General features: G+C 48.1%; 1 long non-coding RNA gene across 1 annotated transcript; it reads right to left on the reverse strand.

Moving 5' to 3' along the window:
* Window positions 1-2,009: 2,009 nt before the first annotated feature.
* LOC122370265 lies at window positions 2,010-8,801 on the reverse strand. Its single transcript, XR_006254546.1, has 2 exons — window positions 8,669-8,801; window positions 2,010-2,927 (listed from the first exon to the last, which is right to left on the reverse strand). It is a non-coding gene; the product is annotated as an uncharacterized LOC122370265 (long non-coding RNA).
* Between the last annotated feature and the right edge of the window lie 869 nt (window positions 8,802-9,670).

Here is a 9,670-nt window from a genome sequence, read left to right on the forward strand (position 1 = left end):
CCATGTTGCGCAGACCAGGAAGCGGCCGCCGCTTCATATTCGTAATGAAGAGCATGTTAAGTGTCCGTATACAAATTTTGACGGATATCGTAGGGCTCGCCCAAATGGTCTTAATTTGCGTAGTCTTCATTTGCAGTGTACCTACTTCATGTAAGTTTCACAGGTTCAGTACTGTTTGACTATTGACTCTGTAGGTACTTACTTTATTTTGATTGCATGCATGTGTCCGCATCCGATAATTTTGAAACGGCGGAACTTTGTATGTAGGTATGTCGCATGTCATGCCTGTCTTATCTTAAAATTCAAAACCCATTTTTCTCTGTAACCGTAACATTTTTTTATTGCGACCCGAAGAAGTCTTATGGCGAAATAAAGGTATTTTTCAAAGAATTTTGCATTTCAATTACCATTTGGAACTTAATATGAGCAAACGCTATTATATTTCAATGAAGAGAAGGTAATTCATTGCTGATAATAAATCGTTTAGCGGACTGACTGTAATTCATTGCCTTCTGCTCTACATCTCCTGCCACTAATAGAATTAACTTTCAGTAGAAAAAGACACATCAGGTATTCTATTTTTTACTTATAAGTGTTTTTTGGCAGTGAAGGGTGCAGATAAAAAAAACAATAATTGAACCAATTTTGCTAGTATAGTATACAGTTAGGTCGATATTGAAATGTGTGGTCCTTAAAAAGTCATTAACCCGCGCACCGACGGGGGGGGGGGGGCGGATATCCGCCCCCTGAGGTTTTTCGTAGATAGCGGGAAAACCGCGGTGCGAAACTTGGTACGACTATTCTCTCATCAATTTTACACATGGTGTGCAAGTTTGAACCTCCTAACTTTTAAGGTCAGGTCACCAGGTCACTTTGAATGACCCAACCTCAAGTCACTTTTTTGCAACTTTGTCGCCGTGCCAGAGCTACAGTAGATGTTGGAGGCCTTGGAAAGTCGCAGGATGTTATAAGGTCATTAGTAGCTACAAATCGTATATCTCGGAATTTTGATATCGATGACCTAAGGTCAGGTCAATTTCTCGACCTCCCCATTACAAGTCAATGGGGGAAAAATCAACTCCCTGTTTGTTCCACTAAAACGGGTCGGAATGCCCCATAAACCATACATGACTTCATATACGATCAACCTTCACTACCTTGAGGTCTATTTTACTGTTGGGCAGCTGTAAGGTCATGTGACGTCATCAAAGGTCACCAAGGGTTTTTTGCCAATAACTCCGTACAGGAACAAGATACAGCCGCGCGGATGGTCTCATTGTGTTCAGCTCGGTAAGGCGCATCGAATGATATGCATGATGACCTCGAGGTCACGTGACCCGAGGTCAACCTTTGACCTTGACCTTTCGAGGTCAACATATATATCATTCGATGCGGATTGACGAGAGGATCACGATGATGCCCTTAGTTTGCTCTATCTTGACGAGTTCGAAAGATATTCGAGAAAAACTCTCCATATCTAGCGCGGCCATTTTGACTTTTCTGACCCCTGTGACGTCATCTTTGACCTGACCTGAAAATGACCTTAGTAAAAATTGTAGACCTTGTCCGTGCGTACCCCATGCCGTTTACCGCTTGTCGCTATCTTGCTTCGTTCTCGAGATCTCAGGGGGGGGGGGGCGGTCATCCGACCGCCGCGCCGGCGGTGCGCGGGTTAAAAAGTACACCATTTTACACCATGTCTCCAAGCTGTCATGGGCACCAGAATCTGTATCTGAAATGGTTCCAGCCGACATCTGGTTACCTGGCTGCTATCGTTTTCAAGCAAGTTCTGGTTTTCTAGAATCTCATGATTGCTTACCGCCCTTCAAGGTCTTCTGAAGGCTATCACAAGTTCCTGGCCGCTCTTGGTTACATGGCGTTTGCTGGTTCTGGGTTCTTTATTGGTGGTTCTTACGTCCGATTCTCTGTTGGTTTGTGTTTCATCACATTGCAATACAAGTTGTATGAAAAAGACGCTTTTAAATGGCCCCTTTACAATGAAATACCGATTAATGACATAATGCAATAATTATTGATGATTCGAGTCGACCACCGGTCATTATCAAAATAAGCCAGTCAGAACTGTACATCTAAAAAGCGTTTTATTAATGTACATGTGCCATGATGGTACTATCGATGGTACAACGATAGAATTGCCATCGAGATCAACCTCATGCTCAGCATTATCTTTATATAAAAGTGTGCCCTGAGTCAATCTCATTCTCAGCATCATCCGAGCCTGAAGATGTTTTTCATGTCAGCGTACAACGCAAGCCATGGAAACATCTGAAAATCTTTACAGACATTGCTAGTTGCTACCACAGCGTGCCAATCTTTCACTGGTATCAAGTCTTCGAAAAATAAAAGCTCAAGTCTCCCCGTACCAGCGAGATCCCCACACACTCAGAGACGTCCTCAATACTGGTGAGCCTTCTGTTTGCGTTCTCTGATGCCCTCAGTACTGGTGAGCCTTCTGTTTGCGTTCTCTGATGCCCTCAGCACTGGTGAGCCTTCTGGTTGCGTTCTCTGATGCCCTCAGAACTGGTGAGCCTTCTGTTTCCGTTCTCTGATGCCCTCAGTACTGGTGAGCCTTCTGTTTGCGTTCTCTGATGCCCTTCTGGTGAGCCTTCTGTTTGCGTTCTCTGATGCCCTCAGTACCGGTGAGCCTTCTGTTTGCGTTCTCTGATGCCCTCAGTACTGGTGAGCCTTCTGTTTGCGTTCTCTGATGCCCTCAGTACTGGTGAGCCTTCTGTTTGTGTTCTCTGATGAGTTCGGCGATTTTCCCGGCAGTGTATCCGACTGAAGCGATGACGGCTGCCGCGCCGAACAGCACCAGAGCGGCCTGCCCGCAGGGTGTGGCGGCAGCTGCCGTCAGCAGGGGAGTGGCTGACCGGAGCGTACTCATGGCCGTCGGATTCATGACCACCCTGAAAGGGAATAGGCGTCAGTCGTCTGCCGCAGGTACGCATGGAAACCGGGGCGCGGGGTTCGGGCCCCCCTCCCCCCTAACTTGAACCCTGGGGGTCGGAGCACCGCCCCTCCCAACTTCATTGAAGAAGAAATGCGGTGATACCAAGGGGCGCACCGTAAAAGGGCACATAAATGATTTTGTTTTTCTTTAAAACGCAACCGCCGTTGATGCACGTGTTTTTATCTGTGATTCTGTAATATCTGAGAACTTCGACGGGGGTCTTTAGGATCGTCGGGCTCCCTGAACCCAGGGAGAGGGCACGTGCCCTCTATGCTATCTTATATCTACCCTTGGCGCGCCACTAACCTTAACCCTCGCCCGCACATGGGGGGGGGGGGGCAGTGGCGCAGCCAGGGGGGGTGAAAGGGGTGAGATCTCACCCCCGTCTCTTATCCTAGGGGCCCACCGTCGATTCGAACTGTAACGTTATGCAGCCTGACAATTTTTTATCACTAATGTCAAGGTCCGTCATAGGACTGAAAAACAGTTTTCAGGCCTGATAGCCCCCCTTTAGGATTTATAGTCCCATTTTATGATTTAAGGGGGTGCATCCAAGGCCTAGGAGGGCCCGTTCCATGGCATGAGAGGGCCACTTCAGGCCTGAGAGGGCCCATTTCAGGTCTGTGAGGGCCCATTTCAGGCCTGAAGGGGCCCAGTTGAAGCTTGAGAGGGCCCATTTCAGGCCCTAGAGGGGCTGTTTGAGGCTTGAGAGGGGCCCATTTCAGGCCTGAGAGGGCCCATTTGATGCCTGTGAGGGCCCATTTCAGGCCTGAAGGGGTCCATTTCAGGCCCTGGCATGTTTGAGGCCTGATAGGGCCCATTTCATGCCTGAGAGGGGCCCATTTCAGGTCTGAGAGGGGCCATTTCAGGCCTGAGGGGGCCCATTTCAAGCTTGAAAGGGCCCATTTCATGCCCTAGAGGGCCTGTTTGAGGCCAGAGAGGGCCCGTTTGAGGCCAGAGAGGGCCCGTTTGAGGCCTGAGAGGGGCCCATTTCAGGCATAAGAGGCACCATTTCAGACCTGAGATGGCCCAGTTACGGTATGAGGGGCCCTTTTTTGGACATGATAGGGACCATTTCCGGGCTGAGCGGGGCCATTTCAGGTCTGAGGGGGCCCATTTCAGGTCTGAGAGGGCCAATTTCAGATCTGAGAGGGCTAATGTCAGGCCTGAGAGGGCCCATTTCAGGCCCTAGAGGACCTATTTGAGGCCTGAGAGGGTCCACTTCAGCCCTGAGAGGGGCCCATTTCAGGTCTGAGAGGGCCCAGTTCAGGCCTGAGAAGACTCATCCCAGGAATGAAATGATCATCCTATGTGTGGGAGGGTCCGTACTCCGTGCCTGGTCTGGGTCTGAGAGGCCCTATCCCAATCCTGATTGAGCCGATATCATGTTTGATATAGGTCAACTCACCACATGTATATTGATGTCCCAGTTCATGTCTAATGGGCCCATCTCAAGACTCAAAGATTTTATGCTTCAGGAACTAGGAAGCAAGCATACCCAAGCGTGAGGGGGCCCATAGAGGTTTTTGAGGCTCATGGAGGTCCCGCAGCACGATATGTCAGCCTCTGAGAAGGCCATGCAGGGCCCTTAAGATGCCAAGCCGACATCTGAAAATTCCTCTTCTCTTCAGGCCTGTGCCTGCCTCACCGCCCGGCCCCACCCTGACGTCTAGGGGTTTGGCGCCTAGGTATTCATCAGGACTCCACACCGGTCCATGATGGCTCCAAACTGACATCTGAGGCTCCTGCACCCAAGGCCATCTATAGAAGGTACAGTCACTCCCCCGCCGACCAATCAGAGACAGATCCTGAGTGACGTCACCCCTGATGCTCGCAAGGGGTACTCCATTCCTTTCAACGTAAAAATGACTAATTTCATTTGAAGATTATTGATGGAACTCTACACATACCGCTCAGCCGTTGATGTCAATGGAAAGCCCAACTAATTTTCCAGCGACAAAAAAGAGCAGCAATATGCTAAGAAATGGCCGGTTTTGAAGATATAGACGATTTAAAAACCCTCTGCAGCAGCAAGAAAGCAACGTAAAAACGCATCGAGCTTATATTTTTACTATGGATAATTCATTTTTCAGTAAGTTTTTAGATATGGTATATATTTGAATTACAACTTTATTACAATATTTTCATTACTTGAAACTTTATTTCAAAATAATATTTTCAAAAATGGCAGCTGTTGGCCAGTAGCTTGGGAGCGATTGTGGCGCACCGCGCCATTAATTGTCCTGAGGCCCCCTTATGATGTCATCAAAAGTGGAGTGACATGGGCCTGCCTGCACCGGCTTTTGAGGGGCCGGTGCAGCCACCACTGATACCTGCAGACCTCTGATAGCCACCACGCAGGTCTCAAAAGACCATGTCGATTGTTGATAGCTAACCCCCCAAGTCTCGGAAGGCCTGTGCTCTATGCAGATTCTTGAGGGCTTTACGTGGGCTTGTAAACATCCCGAGCTGGCTCTAGCCTAGCTCGACCGCGCCCCGCAGAGCAGGGCCCCAGGCTTTCCAGTTTTACGCCCCTGAGGGGTGTTTGAATATTCCCTTCTAACCTGACTCCAGGGTCACGTAGCGACAAGTGCGGCGGTAGGCGGCTTTCTAAAGAGCGTCGAAAATCATGGAGAAATTACTTCAGTCATGTTGCAGTTCAGACCAAAGCCCACGTCATCATGTTCATCGAAGGAAAAGTTTCGCCTATTTCGACACTCGAGGACATATAAAGCTATAGCGCGCTGCAAGTGGGTTCGATAGCTCTCTAACGCGTGCAATCAGCCATGGGCGGGGGGGGGGGGGGGGCGTATCGGCCAAACCCGTCGACCCGATCATAATTTAAGAAGGCTAGAAAGACGAGAAAAGCAACAGATAGCTGTAGGATGCTTCAGAATCGTAGAGGTCATTTTTCGATTAGGTCATCGCTGAGGTCATCGAAGATAAAATTATGATAAAATTATGATAAACACAAAGACAAGATTACGATGAAAAAAATTCTAGTTTTTATATTTTCACAAATAACCGTATAACTCGTGAACCAAAGAGCTAGAGCTTCGCGGAACAACTCATTCGATAGGCCTTTCAAAACGCTGTCGCTTTTAAGATTTGACCTCAATGCCTCATGACAATGGTTTGGCTACAGAGCAGAGGGCAAAACCATCTAAATAGTCGCATTTTACCAAAATAGTTTTGCTAAAAACTTTTGCAAGAACTTTGGTGAGAAAAATTATGAGACATTTACTTTGTCATCATTCTCTCGTTAACATGCATCGAATGTTAACACCTATAATTTCACATAAAAAGTTCAACTTCAAAATGTGACCGCAGATCAAGGTCATGCCCTTACCTACTTGAGAAGTTCATGATGGTCATCAACTCATCCGTATGTATGATCTAACACCTTCAAGACAATTTCATTACTCTACCTCGAAAAGTAATAGTCGAAAAACTGATGTTGAGCTTTTTTAAAAGCTTTTTGACCTAGCCCGCCCATTTGAGTGGCCGCTGGCCATCAATTGCACGCTGTCCGTCAAATATGGGCAGAATGGTCGTGTTTCTGTAATTATGCTGTTGTTTTTTACGTGCCTCTTCAGATCAAGAGATATTTGTCCTTTTCCCCGATTTGGCTGGTAATGATCAGGACAATGATCTGAACTTTCGTTGTTGGTAAGGGGCCCCCATTAGGTTGAGGGGGGGGGCCCACTTTGCTGGGGGGCCCATCGCGAACGTCTCTCACCCCCGTCGCCAGAGTTCTGGCTGCGCCACTGGGGGGGGGGGGGTTGCCACCCCCCCAGGTAGTCTTTCTGCTCTGCACTCAGCATTTTTAGAGCTAGAAGGCTGATTTTTCGTATAGCTGCTCCTCTATCCTTTCTTGATGTCCACTGAAAATTTCAAGTTTCTGTGATTTTCGGTTTCGGAGATATGACCTTGCTTTTCAGGTCATGTCAGGACCCAAATGGCCAATTCTCAACATCTTGCGTTTGCCATGGGCCTTATGAGCTTTTGACACCCTGATTTCGGCCTTTTTTGCCAGTCTTACCTCCCACCTATCATGGAACATGTTGTTCGACGATGTACAGGGGTCAAGGTTAGGGTCAAGGTCAACCTAGGTCATCTAAGATAATTGCGTTTTAGGCAAGCTGAATTTCCTTTTTTTGAAGTTTTTTGACTGCATTTTTGGTAAAAGCTTCTCAGATCATGATTTCATGCAATATGGACCCAAAAACAATCGGTGCACACATCAGTATACACACAGACACACACAGACATACAAACACATATAGTTGACTTTGACCTAACTTGACCTGAAATGACCTCAGCAGCAAAATTCTGGTCGGGTAGTGTGACAAAGAGGTTCTAGCTGGCTTGGCACCAGAAAACAGCATCGTCATCGGTATTTGATACGCAGCACACTTGATATCCAACGGTGACCCAAAACAGCAACATTTTTTAGTTTGACCTGACCTGGAAGGTCAATGACTGACCTGAGAAGGTAAAACTGGGTATCATTGGATTCGTCTCTTCCCAAAGAATTTTTTTTTGTCTTTACTGCTAAGCTCTATCTCCAACAGGAACGAAATGGCGCGGGGGGGGGTGGCAACCACCCCCCCATGTGCGTTCTAGGATGGGAAAATGGCATGTGCGGGCGAGGGTTAAGCGCCTCATTTAAACCCTCGTCCGTATAGGGGGGGGGGGGGGTCGAACGGACCCCTCGGTTTTTCGCGTATAACTCGCGTAAAAAGCGGCCGATCGCAACAAGTTACACCTACCCTGAAAATTTCATGACCCTGAACCAAATGACCTTTGACCTATGACCTGCTTTTCGAGACCATGCTTGGCCGGAATCGCGATTCGGCGTATGCCGGCTCGCATTAGCCGCGCGTTTGCTGTCTTTTCGTGGTTCCAAGCGTTCAAACATGATAGGTATATGATGTTGCTACTTGCTCCCATGCATTAGGGTGGGTGTCAAGGTCACCTGAAGGTCAGATCAGTTCATTTATCCGTGATGACCTCGGTTCACTTTTTCGAGTTTTACATGTTTCTAAGCTAGTTTCTTTGAGCTGAATTCGAATTTAGCAACCATTAGAACATTAACGAAGTAGTTTTGGTGCCTTCGTCACATGTAACGAAGCTGTCAGAGGCTGGTGATACCTACTACGAATACCCGGCAATACCCCTACTAGTTGACCTGACCTGACCCGACCTGGTCTAAATGCATGAAGACATCATCTGTGGTCAAAACTCAAAATTAACATGCTATTCGTGATCAGCATCCCGAAAAACTCTATAACAGCCACACTTCACGACATTCTAACAGGTTCCGATTTCCCCGACTTTTTGGGTCATTGACCTGACCTGGAAGGTTAACCAAGACCTAGGACCTTAAAATTGGGTATCATCGGCTTCCTCTCGTCACGGGCATCACATTAGTTTTTTTTTTACGAAGCTCTAGCTCGATCAGGGGCGAAACGGCAAGGGGGTCCAATGGACCCCCCCCCCATACGTTTGCAGCCGGCAAAACACCAATACGGGCCAGGGTTAAGAAACATTGATCCACAAAACGTTTAGGTGTCGACTCTTTGTCTCATGCGAGGTTTAGTCCCCCCTCTCAACACTTTGAGACGTTTCCCGCGTCCCCTATGTTTGGAAAGAAGACAATTAAGTTACGGGTGAAGCCATGAAGCTTAGACTCACCTGCTTTCTGCCGAATGGGTGGAGAAGCAGCGTTGGGTGTTGTTCAGTCCGCTGACCTTGGTCCCTGAGCCGTCCACCAGTCGCCCGTGCAGGATGCGGCGTGCACTCTCCGCCAGTGACTCAACCACATATTGCAGAGGGCTCCACAGTCGCTGACGTCAGCGGGTGCGCTGGTGACTCATTGCAGAGCTGCAGATGTTTGTGCAAAGCGGACCGCGGCAGTGTACCGCCTCGCCACGGACCCAGAATGAGAGGGAAGGGACTCACAAACAGGCTCATACATCACATAATATCTGTCCAGTGTCCAATCTATGGCGTGAAAATCGACTATGTATTTTACGGTTGTCAGATGCCCAAATCTTGGTATGATACACCATTGCTACCCATTACACCATTACATTACATTTTTATTGAACATTCTCTTAGTTCAAAATCTCCAGTTTGTCAATGTTACACGAAAAATGTTGCATGGACTCCATGTTGCATATCTGCATGTTTGTATAGAGTTTCGTGCTCTACTTGCCCCTGATTTGAAGCTGGACACATCCGCTATCCAGCGCTGTCGAACTGGAGAAAACTCGCTACTCTAACGCGCGGTAATTCCCCGCCTTTTCCCCCGTCAGCGATAGTGAACATTTATGCACGGGCTGCAAGTGCAACTTGGATGTTGCCGAACCCATCGCGTTTCTACCATATGCCCCAGTCAAGGAGAGGGCGGGCATAACAGTCCCATGCATCGTTCCACTCATAACTACAAAGGGCTTCGTAAAGCAATCGTACCGGTTGCCAGTCACTAGGTATACGCAACAAATTGGCACACAGTTTTAGCCTGTGCCCATTTCGAGCTCTCAGTCTACTTCGCTATGGAGTGGTGGAAGAGTTCGTAGAAGGTCATACATGATTATTTCGAAAACTGAGAAAGCTTAACCCGCGCCCCGCTGAGCTATTCAGCCATACGCGCCCTGCTGGGGGGGGGGGGGGGGGGGGGGGCAGATTCTGCCC

The sequence above is a fragment of the Amphibalanus amphitrite genome, unplaced genomic scaffold (assembly GCF_019059575.1).
Source record: "Amphibalanus amphitrite isolate SeventyFive unplaced genomic scaffold, NRLGWU_Aamphi_draft 001115F_arrow, whole genome shotgun sequence".
Classification (NCBI taxonomy): domain Eukaryota; kingdom Metazoa; phylum Arthropoda; class Thecostraca; order Balanomorpha; family Balanidae; genus Amphibalanus; species Amphibalanus amphitrite.